The sequence below is a fragment of the Felis catus genome, chromosome B1 (assembly GCF_018350175.1).
Source record: "Felis catus isolate Fca126 chromosome B1, F.catus_Fca126_mat1.0, whole genome shotgun sequence".
NCBI classification, from domain to species: Eukaryota; Metazoa; Chordata; class Mammalia; order Carnivora; family Felidae; genus Felis; species Felis catus.
Window position 1 is genome coordinate 121,961,555 of NC_058371.1, and position 18,679 is coordinate 121,980,233.

At 39.4% G+C, this 18,679-nt stretch overlaps 1 long non-coding RNA gene across 1 annotated transcript; it reads right to left on the minus strand.

Moving 5' to 3' along the window:
• Nucleotides 1-56: 56 nt before the first annotated feature.
• Nucleotides 57-11,617, minus strand: LOC123385003. The gene is made up of 3 exons (XR_006596913.1): nt 11,032-11,617; nt 7,904-8,063; nt 57-534 (listed from the first exon to the last, which is right to left on the minus strand). It is a non-coding gene; the product is annotated as an uncharacterized LOC123385003 (long non-coding RNA).
• Between the last annotated feature and the right edge of the window lie 7,062 nt (nt 11,618-18,679).

Genomic DNA, 18,679 nt, shown 5'->3' on the forward strand with positions numbered 1-18,679 from the left:
GCCTGGCTGAAGGCGGTGTTTTTAAGAATTTCAGAGACCTCCACCTTGTTTGTGGTTAAACTTTATTCATTCAGCTTTCCCTGACTCAGTGCTTCCTCCAATTAATTTGTGCTGAGCAGAAACATTGAATATCAAATTGAAAACGAAAAGAAAATTTGCTGAGTATTTTAGTTGATAAAAGAGAGTCGAGAAAGATCTGAATACATACATGCATGCATAAAATTTTGATGGAGGTGGTGGTGTATTTTCCAGCAAGCAAACTGCAAATTCACAATGGTGTTTATTGAAGTGCACTATATTTAGCAAAGGCAGGTCTGATGGAGCTTGGCTTTGAGAGGGCTGTTTGATCCTTCCTTTCATCACTGCGTGGTGGGGAGGACCTTGGCGAGGCCTGGGTAGAGAGAAATCACCACCAGGGCTTCCACTGCACGAACCTCCGCTCTCGGGACCAAACATAGCCCTGCTGCTTCAGGAAGGTTTGCATAAAAGGGATTGGTTTTCATTTGATTCTGCAAGTGAACTCCCTGGGAGAGCCTGGCAGAAAGGAAGAGAATAAGAAAGAAAAAAGATTCTTAAGCAGTTCTGGCCAGCTTCCAAATGCTTCAAGCTGACAGCACAAGTGGTTTAATCTGCTTCTTTAGAGCTGAAGACTTGCTTAACTTTCAAGGCCACAAACCAGGGACTTAATGAGCGATCGCTTGAAATTCTGAATTTTTCTTTTTTTTTGGTAAAAAACAAAACCAAAACCAAAAACCAAGATATTATGCTTGAGCTATACTGCATTAATTTTTTTAATCATAGAAATGTTGGTCCATCTCCTTTACTTAAAAGACATTTTAAAAATTGTAAAAATTCATGACTTCTCTGAGAAAGAATCATGTTGCATCTGTTGCTACCATATGATTACATTAGAACTGTTGAAGACAAAAAGATAACCCTCTTCAAAATGAAATTGAGTTGGATCTAAAATAATTGTTATTTATTTGCTGACAATTTACCATGGGTGGGCATTAATCTTGGTTTGTTACAAAGATAAAAAGCAATGACACATATTCACTGTTCTCAGGGCCTCACAATTGAACAGGGAAAGCACAAATTTATGGCTAAGTGGAAGATACATATTCTAATTTTCATACAATGCAATGAACATTACATAAAAGGTATGGGCAAGACACTGGAAACAAGAAAAGGTAGCAATGAATTCAGCTGAGTGGAGCAGAAGTCTGTTTTGGTTTCACATGGATATTAACATTGAAGCTGGGCTTTAAAGAGATACTAGCTAACAAGACCTAGGAGTAACGCCAGGACCAAATGGGGACATATTGTATAGCACTTGCTAACAGTGAGGCCAGCTGTATTCAGGTAAGGAGACTGGGCCAGAAACGGGATTACTCAACAGCCACCACCTATCCAAGCCGCATCAGATCCTATCTGAGCTGGAATGCTAAGCTACTCTCATCCTCTCATCCTTCTATAGAAGTCTTTTCTCCGCAGTGTATCAAGACTCACCCCCTTACTATCTAAATCATGTATTTCTTTTTTAATTATGTATTTTTATTTTTTAATTTACATCCAAGTTAGTTAGCATATAGTGCAATAATGATTTCAGGAATAGAATCTTGTGATTCACCCCCTACATATAACTCCCAGTGTTCATCCCAACAAGTGTCTTCCTCAATGACCCTTGCCCATTAGCCCATCTCCCCACCTGTAACCCCTCTGGCAGCCCTCAGTTTGTTCTGTGTTTAAGAGTCTCATGTTTTGTCCTCTGCCCTGTTTTTATATTATTTTTGCTTCCCTTTCCCTATATTCATCCATTGTGTGTCTTAAATTCCACATAGGAGTGAAGTCATATGATGTTTGTCTTTCTCTGACTGACTAATTTCGCTTAGACTAATACCCTCTAGTTCCAACTATGTTGTTGCAAATCACAAGATTTCATTCTTGTTGATTGCTTAGTAATACTCCACTGTATATGTATACCACATCCCCTTTACCCATTCATCTGTCAATGGACATTTGGGCTCTTTCCATACTTCGGCTATTGTTGATAGTGCTGCTATAAACATGGGGGTGCATGTGCCCCTTTGAAACAGCATACCTGTATCCTTTGGATAAATACCTAGTAGTGCAATTGTTGGGTCTTTAGTTTTTCTATTTTTAATTTTTTGAGGAACCTCCATACAGTCTTCCAGAGTGGCTGCACCAGTTGCATTCCCACCAGCAGTACAAAAGAGTTCTCCTTTCTCTGTATCATTGCCAACATCTGTTGTTGCCTGACTTGTTAATTTTAGCCATTCTGGCAGGTGTAAGGTGGTATCGCATTGTGGTTTTGATTTGTACTTCCCTAATGATGAGTGATGTTGAGCATTTTTTCATGTGTCTGTTATAGCCATCTGGATGTCTTCCTTTGAAAAGTGTCTATTCATGTCTTTTGCCCATTTCTTCACTGGATTGTGTTGAATTTGACAAATTGTTTATAGATTTTGGGCACTAACCCTTAATCTGATGTGTCATTTGCAAATATCTTCTCCCATTCTGTTGATTTTTAGTTTTGCTGATTGTTTCCTTCGCTGTGCAGAAGCTTTTTATCTTGACAAGAACCTAATAGTTCATTTTTGCTTTTGTTTCCCTTGCCTCGGGAGACGTGTTGAGTAAGAAGCTGCTGCGGGCAAGATCAAAGAGGTTTTTGCCTGCTTTCTCCTCAAGGATTTTGATGGCTTCTTGTCTTACTTTTAGGTCTTTTATCCATTTTTGAGGATATTTTTATGTATGCTGTAAGAAAGTGGTCCAGGTATATTCTTCTGCATGTCGCTGTCCAGTTTTCCAACACCATTTGCTGAAGAGGCTGTCATTATTCCACGGGATATTCTTTCCTGCTTTGTCAAAGATTAGTTGGCCATACATTTGTGGGTCCATTTCTGGGTTCTCTTCTCTGTTCCATTGATCTGAGAGTCTGTTTTTGTGCCAGTACCTTACTGTCTTGATGATTACAACTTCCTAATACATCTTAAAGTCCAGGATGCCTCCAGCTTTGGTTTTCTTTTTCAGGATTACTTTGGCTATTCAGGGTTTTTTCTGTTTCCATACAAATTTTAGGATTGTTTGTTCTAGCTCTGTGAAGAATGCTGGTGTTATTTTGATAGGGATTGCATTAAATATGTAGATTGCTGTGGGTAGTATCAACATTTTAACAATATTTGTTTTTCCAATCCAGGAGCATGGAATGTTTTTCCATTTTTTTTTTTTATAGCTTCTTCATTTTCTTTCATAAGCTTTCTATAGTTTTCAGCCTACAGATTTTTCACCTCTTTGGTTAGGTTTATTCTAGGTATTTTATGGTTTTTTGCAACTGTAAATGAGATCAATTCTTTGATTTCTTTTTCTATTGCTTCATTATTGGTATATAGAAATGCAACCAATTTCTGTGCATTGATTTTATATCCTGTTACTTTGCTGAATTCCTGGATCAGTTCTAGCATTTTTTGGTCAAATCTTTTGGGTTTTTCATATGGAATATCATGTTATCTGTGAAGAGTGAAAGTTTGATTTCCTCCTTGCCGATTTGGATGCCTTTTATTCCTTTGTGTTTTCAGATTGCTGAAGCTAGGGCTTTCAATACTATGTTGAATAACAGTGATGAGAGTAGACATTCTGTCGTATTCCTGACCTTAGGGGGAAAGGTCTCGGTTTTTCCCCTTTGAGGATGATATTAGCCGTGGGTCTCTCGTATATGGCTTTTATAATCTTGAGGTATGATCCTTCTATCCCTACTTTTTTGAGGGTTTTTTATCAAGAAAGATTGCGTATTTTGTCAAATGCTTTCTCTGCATCTATTCAGAGGATCATGTGGTTCTTGTCCTTTTATTAATGTGATATATCACATTGATTTGCAGATATTGAACCAGACTTGCATCCCAGATATAAATTCCACTTGATTGGAGTGAATAATTCTTCTAATGCCTTGGTGGATCCAGTTAGCTAGTATCTTGTTGAGAATTTTTGCATCCATGTTCATCAGGGATATTGGTCTGTAGTTTTCCTTTATAGTGGGGTCTTTGTCTGGTTTTGGAATCAAGGTCATCCTGGCCTCATATAATGAGTTTGGAAGAGTCCTTCCATGTCTCGTTTTTTGCAACAGCTTCAAAAGAATAGGTATTAACTTCTCTGTAAATGTTTGGTAGAATTCCTCTGGAAAGCCATCTGGCCCTGGGCTCTTGTTTTTTGGGAAGTTTTGTAGTTTATATGTTTCTAGGAATCTATCCATTTCTTCCAGATTGCCCAATTTATTGGCATATAGTTGCTCATAATATTCTCTTATTATTGTTTGTATTTCTGCAGTATTGGTTGTGTTCTCTCCTCTTTCATTCTTGACTTTATTTATTTGGGTCTTTTCTTTTTTCTTTTTGGTCATACTGGCTAGGGGTTCATCAATTTTGTTAATTCTTTCAAAGAACCAGATCCTAGTTTCGTTGATCTATTCTACTGTTTTTGTTGTTGTTGTTGTTGTTGTTGTTCGTTTGTTTTTGATAGCATTGATTTCTGTTCTAATCTTTATTATTTCCCATTTTCTGCTGGTTTGGGGTTTTATTTGCTATTCTTTTTCCAGATCTTTAAGGTGTAAGGTTAGTTTTGTATCTAAGATCTTTCTTCCCTCTTTAGGAAGGCCTGTATTGCTATTATATACTTCCCTCTTATGACCACCTTTGCTGTCTCCCAGAGGTTTTGGACTATGGTGTTATCATTTTCATTGGCTTCCATGTACTTTTAAATTTCCTCTTTAGTTAAAGAGGAACTTAAACCCATTCATTCTTTAGTAAGATATTCTTTAGTCTTCAAGTATTTTTTGTCTTTCCAGATTTTTTCTTGTGGTTGATTTGGAGTTTGTGGTCTGAAAATATGCACAGTATGATCTCAATCTTTTTATACTTGTTGAGGGCTGATTTGTGTCCCATTATGTGATCTATTCTGGAGAATGTTCCATGTGAACTTGAGAATAATGTGTATTCCACTGCTTTAGGATGAAATGTTCTGAATATATCTGTTAAGTCCATCTGGTCCAGTGTGTCATTCAAAGCCATTGTTTCCTTGTTGATTTTATGCTTAGATCATCTGTCCACTGCTGTAAGTAGGGTGTTGAAGTCCCCTATTATTATGGTATTATTGTCAATGAGTTTCTTTATGTTTGTGATTAATTGATTTCTATATTTGGGTTGTTCTACATTGGGGGCATAAATATTTACAATTGTTTGATCTTCTGGGTGGATAGACCCCTTAATTATGATATAATGCCCTTATTCATCTCTTGTTACAGTCTTTATTTTAAAATCTAGATTGTCTGATAAAAGTATGGCTACTCTAGTGTTCTTTTTGCAACCATTAGATGGTTCTCCATCCCCTTACTTTCAATCTGAAGGTGTCTTTAGGTATAAAATGGGTCTATTGTAAACAGCATTAGATGTATCTTGTTTTCTTATCCATTCTGTTACGCTATGTCTTTTGATTGGAGCATTTAGTCCATTGACATTTAGAGTCAGTACTGAAAGATATGACCTTATTACCATTGTGTTGCCTGTGGAGTTGGAGTTTCTGGTGGTATTCTCTGGTCCTTTCTAGTCTTTGTTGCTTTTGGTCGTTTTTGTTTTGTTTCATCTTTTCTCCCCTCAGAGAGACTCCCTTAAAATTTCTTGCAGGGTTTGTTTAGTGGTTATGAACCCCTTTAGTTTTTGTTTGTCTGGGAAACTCTTTATCTCTCCTTCTATTTTGAATGACAGCCTTGCTGGATAAAGAATTCTTGGCTGCTTGTGTATTTCTTTAACACACATTTATAAGCACCTACTTCATAGCAGGCCCTCTGCTAGATACTTGGAATATGTGAGTCAACAAAACAGGCATAAACCTTGCCCTTGTAGGGCTTATTTTCTAGCAGTAGAGACAGTCACACATGAAAACATAATCAATGAGGATAAAAAAGTAAATTTTATAATATATTAGAAAGTAATTTTAAAAAGGGGGTCACCTAGGTGGCTCAGTTGGTTAAGCATCTGACTTTGGCTCAGGTCATGATCTTGCAGTTCATGAGTTCAAGCCCTGCATTGAGCTCTGTGCTGATAGATCAGAGCCTGGAGCCTGCTTCAGATTATGTCTCCCTATCTCCCTCTCTCTCTGCCTAACCCCCCTCCCCCAGTGAAGATGCCATTGTGGCTGGACCAGTGAGCAAGGGGGAGAGAAACAAGGGTGACATCAGAGAAGTGAGGGGGGTGGTCATCTCATGAAGGGTCTTTTGGTTATTATAAGGAATTGGCTTTCACTCTGTGGGAAATGGGTTTGAAGCAAGAGGATGACATGCTCTGACTCATACTTCAAAGAGGAACAATCTGGCTACCCTTTTGGAGTTAGGCTGAGGGGACATAGGTTGAAACAGGATGAATGCTTGGGATACAACTTTAGTGATCTGGGAGAGAGAAGCTGGAGGCTGAGAGAAGGGAAATAAGTGGAAGAAGTGGGGAAAAGAAGGAGGACTCTGAATATATTTTGAAAGCATAGCCAATAGGATTTGCTGATGGATTGCCCATGAGGGGAGAGAAGGAGTGGGTTCAAAGGTGACACCCAGGAGTTTGACTGCAACATCTAGAAGGATGGAGTTTCCATTGGATGAAATGGGAACAACTACAAGTAAAAGAGATTTGGGGGATAAGACAAAGAGTTCAGTTTGGGACACATGAAGTTTGAGGTGTTCGTTAAACACCCAAGCAGAGACCCGAATCTGGGTTCATGAGAGAGGTTAGGTTAGAGATATTCATTTGGGATTCATTGCTATGTAAATTATACTGAAAGTACTGAATTTTACTGGGTGAAATCACAAAGTGAATGCGTATACATGGAGAAAAAAAGAAGACTAAAAGACTGTGTTTTGAGAAACAAGGAACAAACATGAAAAACAGAAGGAGCAATCAATGAGGTAGGAGGAAATCTAAGAAATGTAGTTTCCTGGAAGCCAAATGAAGAAACTTATAATCAAGGAAGAAGGAATGGTCAACTGTGTCCAATGATGCTGAAAAAAGTGGAGAGCTGACCTTTGTATTAAATAATGTAAACCATTGTTCAATCCAAGGACTCGTCTGTATCTCTTACAAGAGCAGTTTTGATGGAGTGCTGAGTGTAAAGTGTGATTGGAGTAAATCATTCCCAGTGTCTGTTTCAGAGCCATGTTCCCCAGCCAATTTCTGTCTGCCCTGCTTCTTACCCTCTGTCTGTTTACCTTGCTGTTTCCTCATTTCTGGCTTTATATCAGGTTTGGATTTGGTGCTTAGCCCCTTTTCCATTGTTATAATTTGATTCCTTTAGATAATGACTGTATCCCAGCCACATTGCCTCCAGATGCCTCACATATAAATCCCTCCTAGCTCTGTCGGACCCAGACCCTTTTTACTCTGACATTACTCTCATGGTTATTGCTACAGCATTTGTCCTGGCTTTAGGTTCAAGGGGAGCAGATACAAGTGTCAAAGAGCTTACTGCAGATTGGGATGTTGGCAAAGCGCATGTGCATGCGTGTGTTTCAGTGGGGGAGGGGCAGAAAAAGAGGGAGAATAATAATCCCAAGCAGGATCTGGGCTGTCAGCAGGAGGTCCTACAAGGGGTGGGAGCCCACGAATCAAACATGAGATCATGACCTGAGCCGAAATCAGGAGTTGGATACTTAAGCAACCGAGCCACCCAGGCACCCCCAACCCCCTGACTATACTTCTTCCCTGCAACTCAATCTGTTTCATTTTTCCCAAGGCCTAGATGTAACAGTTGGTGCTACTTCTGCGAGGCTAGGACTCTTTGTGTTTTGAGCTGGCCACAAGGCTTAGTTTCTCTTAGTGGCCATGTTGCTTCTGTGGAGAGTTCTACTTACCTGGTAGTCTGTCTTCCTCTGAATTCCTTCAAAGCTACTTTGGAACTTTCTCTTTCAAACATCATCCAAAGGTATAGGAAGTTCCACTAAGTTCTTTTCACGAAGAGCAGCTTTAATATTCATCTTATTTGCATTACTATCTGACAGACTATGCTGAATGCTAGAGACATACAGATGAAAGAAGATCAGGAGGATTCCTAATAAATATTTGTCATCTAAGAAACATGATAAGGAGTATTATTCAGGGCTTATATTGGCCCTTACATTTGTTATGGCTCCATTCAGTACCAAAATGGGCCATGATGACGATGGTGATAGTGATAGATGCCAGGATCTAAATTTCCTTGACAAATAGAGGAATGATAAGAATGGAAGTTTGTTGAATAATGTCTATTAAAAGATACTATCCAGAGAGAAAATTTAAATTAATTCTCTATGTCCATGTTCTTTAGTCCAAATATTTTATGATAGCTTCGTGAAAATAAACACAATAATACCTCAGAATGGCCATAGTGATTAGGTTAGGCATCCTAGTAAAAACTGTGTGTAGGGGTGCCTGGGGGCCTTAGGTAAGCATTTGACTCTTGATTTCAGCTCATGTCATGATCTCTCAGTTTGTGGGTTTGAGCCTCAAGTTGGGCTTTGTGGTAACAGTGTGGAACTTGCTTGGAATTCACCCTCTCTCCTCTCTCTGCCCCTCCCCCACTTACTCTGCTCTCTGTCTCTCAAAATGAATAAACAGACTTAAAACAAACAAACAAACAAAAAACCTGTGTGTAAAATTCACCATTTACTTAAGTTGACAATGATGAAAAATTTTGCAAGATGTCTATGGTAGTCAGCGTCCAATATTGCCCCTGATGATCTTTTCCTTCTAGTATTTATTCACACTCTTGTGTCATCCCCTCCTACACTGTGATCAATAGAAGTGATAGTATGTACTTCCAAAACTATATCATATAAGGCTTCCTGGCTTCTGTCTTGTTCTCTTTCTTGGATCACTTGTTCTGGGGGAATCAGATGCCATGTTATGAAGACACTCAAGCAGCCCTATGGAAAGACCCACACAGTTAGGAATTAAGGCCTCGTAACAACTGCCAGTAAGGAACTAAATTCTTTTGCCAATGTGTGGGTAAGCCATCTTGGAAATGGATTCTTCAGCCCCAGCTAAGTCTTTCCATATCTCCAGCCCCCTCCAACATCTTTACTGCAACTTCATGAGAGATCTTGAGCCAGAACCCTTCAGCTAAGGAGCTTCCAAATTCCTGACCCACAGAGATTGTGTGAGATCATAAACATGTGTTGTTTTAAGCTGCTAAGTTTTGGCATAATATGTTACTCGACAATTAATAATAAACACAGAGTCACATGGAACTTTTTGTAGGTGCTATCCACCACTCGAGCCCTAGCGTGCTAATAAAATCAACTTAGTTTGTCTCATCTCTTTATGTTCAATTTAATTTCCATTTAAAAATGTTTTCAGCGTTCTGGCATTTTATCCCTTAACTTTGATATTTACAAGATTTTAGAAATAGAGCTTAGTGATTCAGCAGTTGGGCTTTCGAGTTAACAGACTTCAGTTAAATCACTGTCCTGACACTGCTCACTAGCAGTATGACCTTAGAAAAGATATGCCTCAGGTTCCTTCTCAGCATCATGATTATAGTAGGAATTTAACCCAAAAAGATTGCTATAGGGATTATTTATATATGTAAAACTGCACGTTGCTGGCTCTTAAAATCTACTCATTAAATGGTACCAATAATGATGACGGTAATAATGATGGTGTGATGCTGAAGATGATGGCAGAGGTAAAAATCTTGGCGTTTTGGATGCCTGGGTGGCTCAGTCAGTTAAGCAGCCAACTCTTGGTTTCAGCTCAGGTCGTGATCTCACGGTTCGTGAGTTTGAGTCCCTACTTGGGATTCTCTATGTTCTTCCCCTGCTTTTGTTCTCTCTCAAAATAAATATATAAACTTAAAAAAAATCTCCATATTTTCAACTTGCAGGTGAATTCCTTATGAGGTGAAAGATAGACCTTTTGCATTTCTATGTTATAATGGTCTCAGCTCTTACCCTGTGTTTCTTCTCGTATATGTGTAATTCCATCTATAGTAATCACAATTTAATTTTGCAACATATCTATTTCTCTGTCTTCTTTGCTTCTTTTTCTATAGCCCACAATAAAGCAGGCATTTTGCAGGTGTTCTCATGATAGAAACATACTACTGAGTTAATTAAGGTACAATTTTAGCAATAAATCTAATTTGGCTTTGATTATTCTTTTTGCAGATAGGTGACCTATTATTAATAGATATTTAAAATGCCTAAATTGTTCAACTATTCAACTTTTTATGGAGATGTAGAACTATAGCTTTGATCACATATCTGAAAACTATGTGGGCTTAGTTAAATCTCCCCAGTAGGGTTAATTTAAAAAGCTACATAGAGGTTGCATTCTTTAAAGGAAAAGAATGCTCTCCCTCTCTCTCTCCTCTCTCTCTCTCTCTCTCTCTCTCTCCCTCTCTCTTGAAAGGTGATTTTGGTTTTCCTTTCTCTGTGGAAATTGACGAATGAGAGGAGAAGACCTATTTATTGTAAGATAGACCTACTGATAGTGACATGTGTCTGTTGTCTTGGTGTATCTCCTGTTCTCCATTTTATTGGCCTTACAGTCAACAGGTTGAACCAAATGACCTACATATTTATTCTCCCTGCAGATTTCTACTCATCCTCCAACAGGGAAGTCACAAGCCCACTCCTTTTCCCCCTGAGGCTATCAAAGATGAAAGTCTTGGCCGAATCTTTGTTTCTAAAAGAATATCTAGTATTAAAGGTGATCTCTGCTTGCCTTTTATATATATCTTTGAAGTATCTTGGGTTAGTAAGTTATGAAAACTTCATGAGATGGTTCCAAAAAGATCTGAACTCATTCCCAGGATGCCTGTGGTCATGAGCCAACAATAGAAGCAACAACAACACCAGTGGAGGACTCTCTGTAGGCTAGACAACGTTTTAAGCACTTCACAGGTTATACCTCCCTTAGCCCTTAACCCTTACCCTGACCCTATTAGCTATTGTTACCACAGTTCCAGAGTTTCCTGGTATGTCATACATTCTCTACTCACCAGACACAGGAGAGAACATTCATAGTCTCTCCACGGAGTCCTCAGTATGGTCTTCTTTGTTCCACCAGCTGTCCAAGCTGAACTTTGCAACTCTGCAAAGTGAGAACTGAGTAAGACACACCCATCCATAGCAAAAGCGTGACTGTGTGGTCTAGAAGTCCATTCTGAGAGGCATAACACTTCGCTTACAAGTTATGAACTCCAGTACTCCCTACCCTTCACTGCCTCCACACATACAAATACATACATACACGAAGCATTCACTGCTTCAAATAGTTTACATTCAGCTGCTTCAAATAGTTTACATTTGCTTGCGTGCTACAATATCAGAAAGGGAGCATATTTTGAATTTCATGGCTTTTAAAAATTTGAGTACTACACCAAAAGTCAACCAGGTGGGTGAGACATTTCATAGAAGAAAGGCAACAAATAATAGGAATTTCAAAAGACCAGGGCTCTGACTGGGAAAGAAAAAACTGCCAGTCTTTTAGATAATCAGATAAGTCGGTGGTGCCCAGATAGAGGTTTCCTGTGATTTGATTTTTCTAATTAAGGTTGTTGGTATCCATTAAGCTTTTTCCATGGAAACAGTATCCAAGATACACAACTGGTTCCAAATGGACTTGTTTTGAGCACAACAGGAAGGAAGGCTTCAGGTTAGAACTCAGAGACCAAAAAGTATCTCTAATGTCTGAAGTTGAGTGCGATCTTGAATCAAGTGCATTTGATTTATATAAATTCAACCACTCTGTGGGGGTGGGAAGCTAGGAAATAACATGTTATCAAATGTTATTTTATATTTATTATATATAGAATAAACATGTGCACTTATATATTACATATTGTACATAATTATGCAGATTCACATATTATGTTTTATAGGTTGTATACTCAAAACCCTGAAATCAAACTTTATGAACAACTTAAGGGATTTCCAAGGGTAATTTTGACCCTATTTTCTTTTACCTTGAGCACAGTCTTAGAAGCCCAAGCAGCCTGTGACTCCTCTGTGAATTAAATGACCCTTCAGACAGAAAGAAAGTCCGTGGGATGGATGTCCCAAGAACTAATCCAAATCTGATTGTTGCTAAGGTGGGGTCTCTATCTGTCAGATCCTGGAATTCACTAGGAATAGAGAAGGAAATGAGGTTAGAGTGATTCAGGAGCATTTTTGATCAGTCTGTTAGATTTTATCCAGAACATATTCTAAAGTCAGTGAGAGAATGTTTTGTGAACTATTGCATTAGGAGTGTGTTGTGTTGAGTGAGAAATGGTTTTCTTGCCCATGTTTGCTTCCCTCGCTCTTGAAGGCAGAGAGGATAGTTCAGCAGAGTTAGCCAAAAAAAATCCTGTGCACCTATTTCTATTCTTAGATGCTGTGTGTGTGATAATGATACAGAAACCCATTCCAGTCTTATGGAAGGGGGTATATGTTTACAGGGACTAAAATAGTAGCACATTAAAATCAGGCAGGTGCTTGATTGGGGAATGCAAAACCGTCTTCTCAAAGAGGCTCTGGAAGTTTTTATTTAAATGTTTTCAGCAAAATAAACTGTTACTAGGAAAACATGTTGTTATAAATATAAGGGTCCCCAGGCTTGAAATGTATCTGGCTGATTTCTCTTTCCTTGTAACTCTGCTAAGCCTACATGCTCAACGGTGCAAGTCGGATCTCCTCATACACTTGATCACCCCTGACTGCTGGCAGAAAATGGTCGGCTTTCTGAGCTTAAAGCAAAGTCTTTTTCTTGACTGATGACCCCTGACCTTTTAAAGAGTATGTATTCAGAGATCTCTTTTGACCCAGGAATCTCTTGCATGATATAATGGGCTATCTTACATTCTGAGTGTGAGGGAAAAAAACACATGAAAGTGGACATAAATAGTAAAAGAAGCAGCAATGTATTAGTCCAGAGAAGAATTAATTACTGTGGGGAAAGAGACTAAGAGTCACTTTGTGGCGGTGAGGATGGCTGAAGGACTGTAGATGGGGTGGGGGTGGGGGCTGGACCGGGGTTCAGGGGGACATTTTGTATATAAGTACATATTTATTTCCAGGAGAATTGTCAAATTAAAATTGCCAGAGTCTCAAAGGGTTTTGTGAATTAGGAAAGATTGGAAGCATTACCATAGGAGATCAATTCAATTTCAGTCTTAAAAGATTCCTTAAGTTATAGAAGGTACAGAAGAGGAAGGCTCTCTGAAGAAGTGGGAGAATGCAAGACATAAGCAAAGAAACACTGAGAAAAGTGAAAGTCACACTTCATACTGGAAATGGTTTCAGACTTGTATGTTCGGGACACGGGATTCATATAGGACAGTGAAGAAACTGAAGCTGGAAAATAGGTTGGAACTGAAATGGGGACAACCTTAAATTAAAACTAAGGAGACTGGACTCCCTCCTACAGACCACGGAGAATCACTGGCTCCAACTCAACTGAAAAACTATTGAGCACCTGATATGTATAAAGCAATGTGTGGTGTCCTGGTTTTGCGGGTGAGGACAGGACAGGCACATGTAAGGGAGAAGGGTTAAAATTTGCTCACAGCATGACAGTAGTTAGCAATAATTAACCTTTATACTAAATGCTTTAAACGGATTATCTGATTTAATCCTCAAACCCCGATTGTGGTATATACCCTTTTGGGGGTATAAGGAAGTTACATTACTAGTGCTTAGTTTACAGCCGGGAAAGGTGGAGTCATTATTCAAACTCAGGCGGTGTAACTCCATTGTCCAAGCTCTGGAACACTCTGTTGACTGTTCTGGAACAGCCAGAGATGACCATGACCCCATGCCTCTCATCAATACCAGGATATTGACCCTTCTGGAGACACCCGGAGTTTACCAAGTGCTATGTGAAGTGACAAAATGAATATAGCATATTTCTATAAACAGTCAACTTTATTTCAAGACTTGAAAAAAATACACATGAAAACAAATGGGAATATTGTGGGAATAATATGGGAATATTATGCATGTAAAACTCACATTAGTTTTTTTAATGAACATATTACATAACCCGTGTACAGAAAAGCGAACACTCATAAGCATACAGCTTGCTGTACTTTCACACAGTGGATGCATCTATGCGACCAGCACCCCCAGGAAGAAATGGAGCCTTTCCAGAGCCCCCATCTGCACCTGCCCTGGCACCATCATCTGGGGTAGCCATCATTTAATATGTTCCCTTTGCAGGTGGATTCTTTTCCTAGCATTGTGTTTGTAAGATTCATCTATATTGTTGCATGTGGCAGTTGTTTATTTATGTGGTATTCGTTCTTAAAGTAAAACTTGATGCCACAATGAAGTTATTTGCATTTTTAGGGAGTATTCTCCAATTTTTTGAGAATGAAGTTGAGTCTCTTCTGTTTGGTCACTCGGATGACCAAGTTTGAGCAACACAGGAGAAAGCACTACATTTGGCGCCAGGAGAAAGGAGTCTAGTCTTCCTCCACCACCCACCACTGCGTGACCTTGGACAAGTCACTTAAATCTCTGAACTTCATTCCCTACATTAATAAAGTAAGGAAGGGAGGGTCACATGTCTCTTGGTCTACCCCCGTATGAGTCGTCTTTGCTTCACTTTTTTTTTATTTTAATGTTTATTTATTTATTTATTTATTTATTTATTTTTCCAACGTTTTTTATTTATTTTTGGGACAGAGAGAGACAGAGCATGAACGGGGGAGGGGCAGAGAGAGAGGGAGACACAGAATCCGAAACACAGAAACAGGCTCCAGGCTCCGAGCCATCAGCCCAGAGCCTGACGCGGGGCTCGAACTCACGGACGGTGAGATCGTGACCTGGCTGAAGTCGGACGCTCAACCGACTGCGCCACCCAGGCGCCCCAATGTTTATTTATTTTTGAGAGCCAGTGAGAGAGACAGAGCGTGAGTGGGGGAGGGGCAGAGAGAGCTGGAAACACAGAATCCGAAGCAGGCTCCAGAGTCTGAGCTGTCAGCACAGAGCCCGATGTGGGGCTTGAACCCACAAACCATGAGATCATGACCTGAGCCGAAGTCGGATGCTTAACCAACTGAGCCACCCAGGCACCCTGTATTTGCTTCACTTCTAAGTTGAATGGGCTTAACTTAAGAAAAGTTTATGGATGAAATAAAATTTCTCTAAAATAAAATTATTTTTTTCTATTACAAAAGAAAAGCGTATTTGTTGTAATCGTTCAAACAACACCTAGCTGTCTGAAGGAAAATCTGACAATAATTGTTCAATCTTACCTTTCCAACACACAAAAACAATGTAGTTTGGTATCTATACATCTATACATTTTCCGTTGATACAACTCTGTTCCCTTAATGAGTTTGTTGATTGTTTTTGAATGGAATCATACTAATACATTTTATTCTGCGATTTTATTTTCGTGGAAATTCTTTCAAGATTGAAACGTACGTTTCTGATCATTTAATGTCTGCAGAACTAATGTGTACACAATGTGCCATTGCATGCATTAAGGAATCTACTCCTGAAATCATTGTTGCACTATATGCTAACTAATTAACTAATTTGGACGTAAATTAAAAAAATAAAATAAGAAGAAGAGAAAAGAAAAGAAAGAAAAAAAAAGAAAAAAAAATTGGTTCAACACTAACCTAGTCTGGAGAAACTTCCTGTAACTTGGAAAGCCTGATGAGGCATCTTTCCTGACCTGCTGTCCCCAACGCTTAGACCCTCAGGACTCTGCCTCCTGCAGGCTGGAATAACCAGTAGCTGACTCTGGGGAGATGGACAGAGTTAGGCCATTTGAAGTGGTCAATATTACACAGAGGAAGATTTATTTATCCTGTCAGTGTTTCACTTTGATGCTGGTCTGGAAAGGATAATTTTCCCTTATCCAGTAATATCTGAAACACCAAAACCTCCACTCCTCCCTCAAAAGAGAGCCAGATGGAAGCCATTGTCAGGGGCCAAGGGGAAGAAGGGAAATGGGGGTGGGGAGAGGGAGGGCAATATATCTAGGAGACCATTGAGAGAGGAGAGGGGGAGGGCGGGAGACCAGAGAGGAGCAACTCCTTGACACCCATCCTGACTGGAGGGAGAAAGTAAGGAACCTTTTTGCGCCGCCTCCTCCCTCTGTGGGCTGGCTTGAGTGTCAAAGTTTTATTTCTGGTGGTGAACTGTGTCTTCCTGTCCTTCCAAGTTCTAAGGGCATAGCTAAGGGGTTGCATCTACAATGTGCATGGCACGATTCTACAATAACGTGCTCTTCTTTGCACAAGAAGATAGTGCTACTTATTCATCCTCAGGGTACATGCTGTTTTTTATTCACAGGGATAGTTTTACACTAATCCTGCCACTCTGTTTCCTTGGACTCGGTGGTGACCAGCTGGTTCCATGTGCAGGCAGCTGTTTGAGGCTGTGGAACAGCTAATTGGCCAGCAGTGGGAATGAACCTGTGACCTCCACCTCACAGACTGAGTGCTCAGTCCTCAACTGCGGGTGGTGGGCTCGAGTCACTCAAGAGCTGGGCAGTCAGTGCTCTGGCACTATTAGTTGCGAAAAGTCATGTAGCAACGTGTCTTCACTAACCTCAATTTTTTAATCCACAAAATGGGAATGATCATTGCTCTTTCATGGTGTTTTTAAGAGGATTAAACAAGCCAAAGCACATGTTTACCTCAGTATCTAAATAAATGCTTTTTGGCACCCTCAAAAAAAAATAATAATAATGTGGTGCCTTTTCTTCAGATGTAATTCTTAGGCATGCCCACCTGGGCCAGGAAGCCAAACAGCTGGCCACACTCTGGCATTAGGCAGTGGTCGACAGAAAAGCCTCCTTCACATCATTGTGTGTGAATAGAGAATTTAAAGTAATCAGAAAATATCTGTCTCCTATTGCACCCCAGAGAATCCTGAGAATGTCTGCACTTGGTAAATCTTCTGTCTGACTTCTAGTTTGAGTCCAAGTTTAAACCTATCTCTTTATTTCTGGTCTAGTAGCCTATGTCTGCTAACGCGCTAAAGCGTTCTTCCCTTTGGATGATGTATTTGCCTATTGTATTATGCCATTGTTGGACACCTGAAATATAACCATATTCTTTTACCAACTGGTGGATAGCCTGGCCTTCATTCTCAATTTCTTTAATCATGTTAAAGTTTTTCTTACTATGATACGTTTCACAAGACTTTCAGAGAATGCTAAGAACTTTCTCTGCAGAGATAAAAATAAGGACACTGAGTCATTTCCTTTGTTGCTCTTTGAAATCCCATATAAAGTTATCTACCAAGTATACCTTGCTTGGTCTAGTAAGTATGCTTGCTTAACATGAGTTAATGCTGGTGACATTAGTCATTGTTAATTGCTCAAGAGTTGAGATCAGGTAGGCAATCACTGAGTTCATCTGTAAAAAAAAAAAATGACTCCAGTCATATTACGGAATAAAAAGCTCTATGGCTACCAAATGAGTATTTCATAGTAGCATACACTGACAGAAAACTCTGAAAATGCAGAGGCCAGGCAGTTTGGGGTTCTTAATTGTGTTGACTTTCTGCTACAATTGGTCATTGTTTTTCCATTTATGAGTTTCTTTCTTCTTTTTCTTCTTTTTTTCCTTCCAATCTTTTAATAGAGTCTGTCCTATTCTGAATTCTCTGCCTGTCTGATTTTTAAATAGAATTTGTGGTTTGAATTAAACCTTAGTTTTTGGAAGTTGACTTTATTTGAAAGAGATTTTCTTACAAGTTTTTCCTACACTGGCATTCATTTAGTTAGAAAAGAGAAAAAGACCTGCCCAGAGAAATTGCAGGTAAGTACCTCTTTTAGGATAACCCTCTTTTTGTCTCTTGGGGAGCTCTGGCTAGGGCTGTGCTTTCTGGAGGAAGCAAGACTCTAGAAGCAGGTTTTCATAACTTCAGCCATTAGGCAATTATTCCTTAACCTACAGGGCATCTGACCTTCCAATTTTGTACTTTGTCAACTGCAGGGGGAAACCGCTGAAATGTGTCGAGTTATCATGACAGACAGGGCCATGTGGAAAGTGCTGGAAAATTCCTCCTTAGACTATAATTGCCTTGATGGGCAGAAATTCTGCCTTCTATTCAACTATGGAGTGTGTATGGCCCATAGTGCTTGAGGCAGTGTTCAGGATTTATTGTCCAAGGCTTCAGAGCAAGATTAAAATGGGGCATTGAAATTACTCTACTTGCCTGAGCAACCAATTGTATTTTATTTCATTTTATTTATAGATCATGTTCGTTAATCCCTGAGTATATAATGTATACACATGTTGATAATATTTTTATCAGAAATATTTTTATCAGAAAGGGGTGTGTTTTGTTTGTGGTCATGCAGATGAGATTGCCTAATAGATACATTGCTTCCTTCTAATTGAGCATTTGGCACCGTGGAGAGCGTTCGAGCAGAGAAGCCAGCAAGCTTCTGCAGCATAATGCTCCAGATTCAAGCTCTGGAGCCAGACTGCTTGGGTTTGAGTCCTGCTCCATAATTTCTTAACATCTCTATGCCTCAGCTTTCTTATGCATTAAAATTGTACCTAACTCATCAGGTTGCTAATACATACACATGTAAAGGTGCATCACACACAGTAAGGCTATATAACTCTTAGTTGTGATTATTATTTAACCTTTTCATTGTCATTAAAAATCTGGGAATTTGTGCCATTGAGTCTG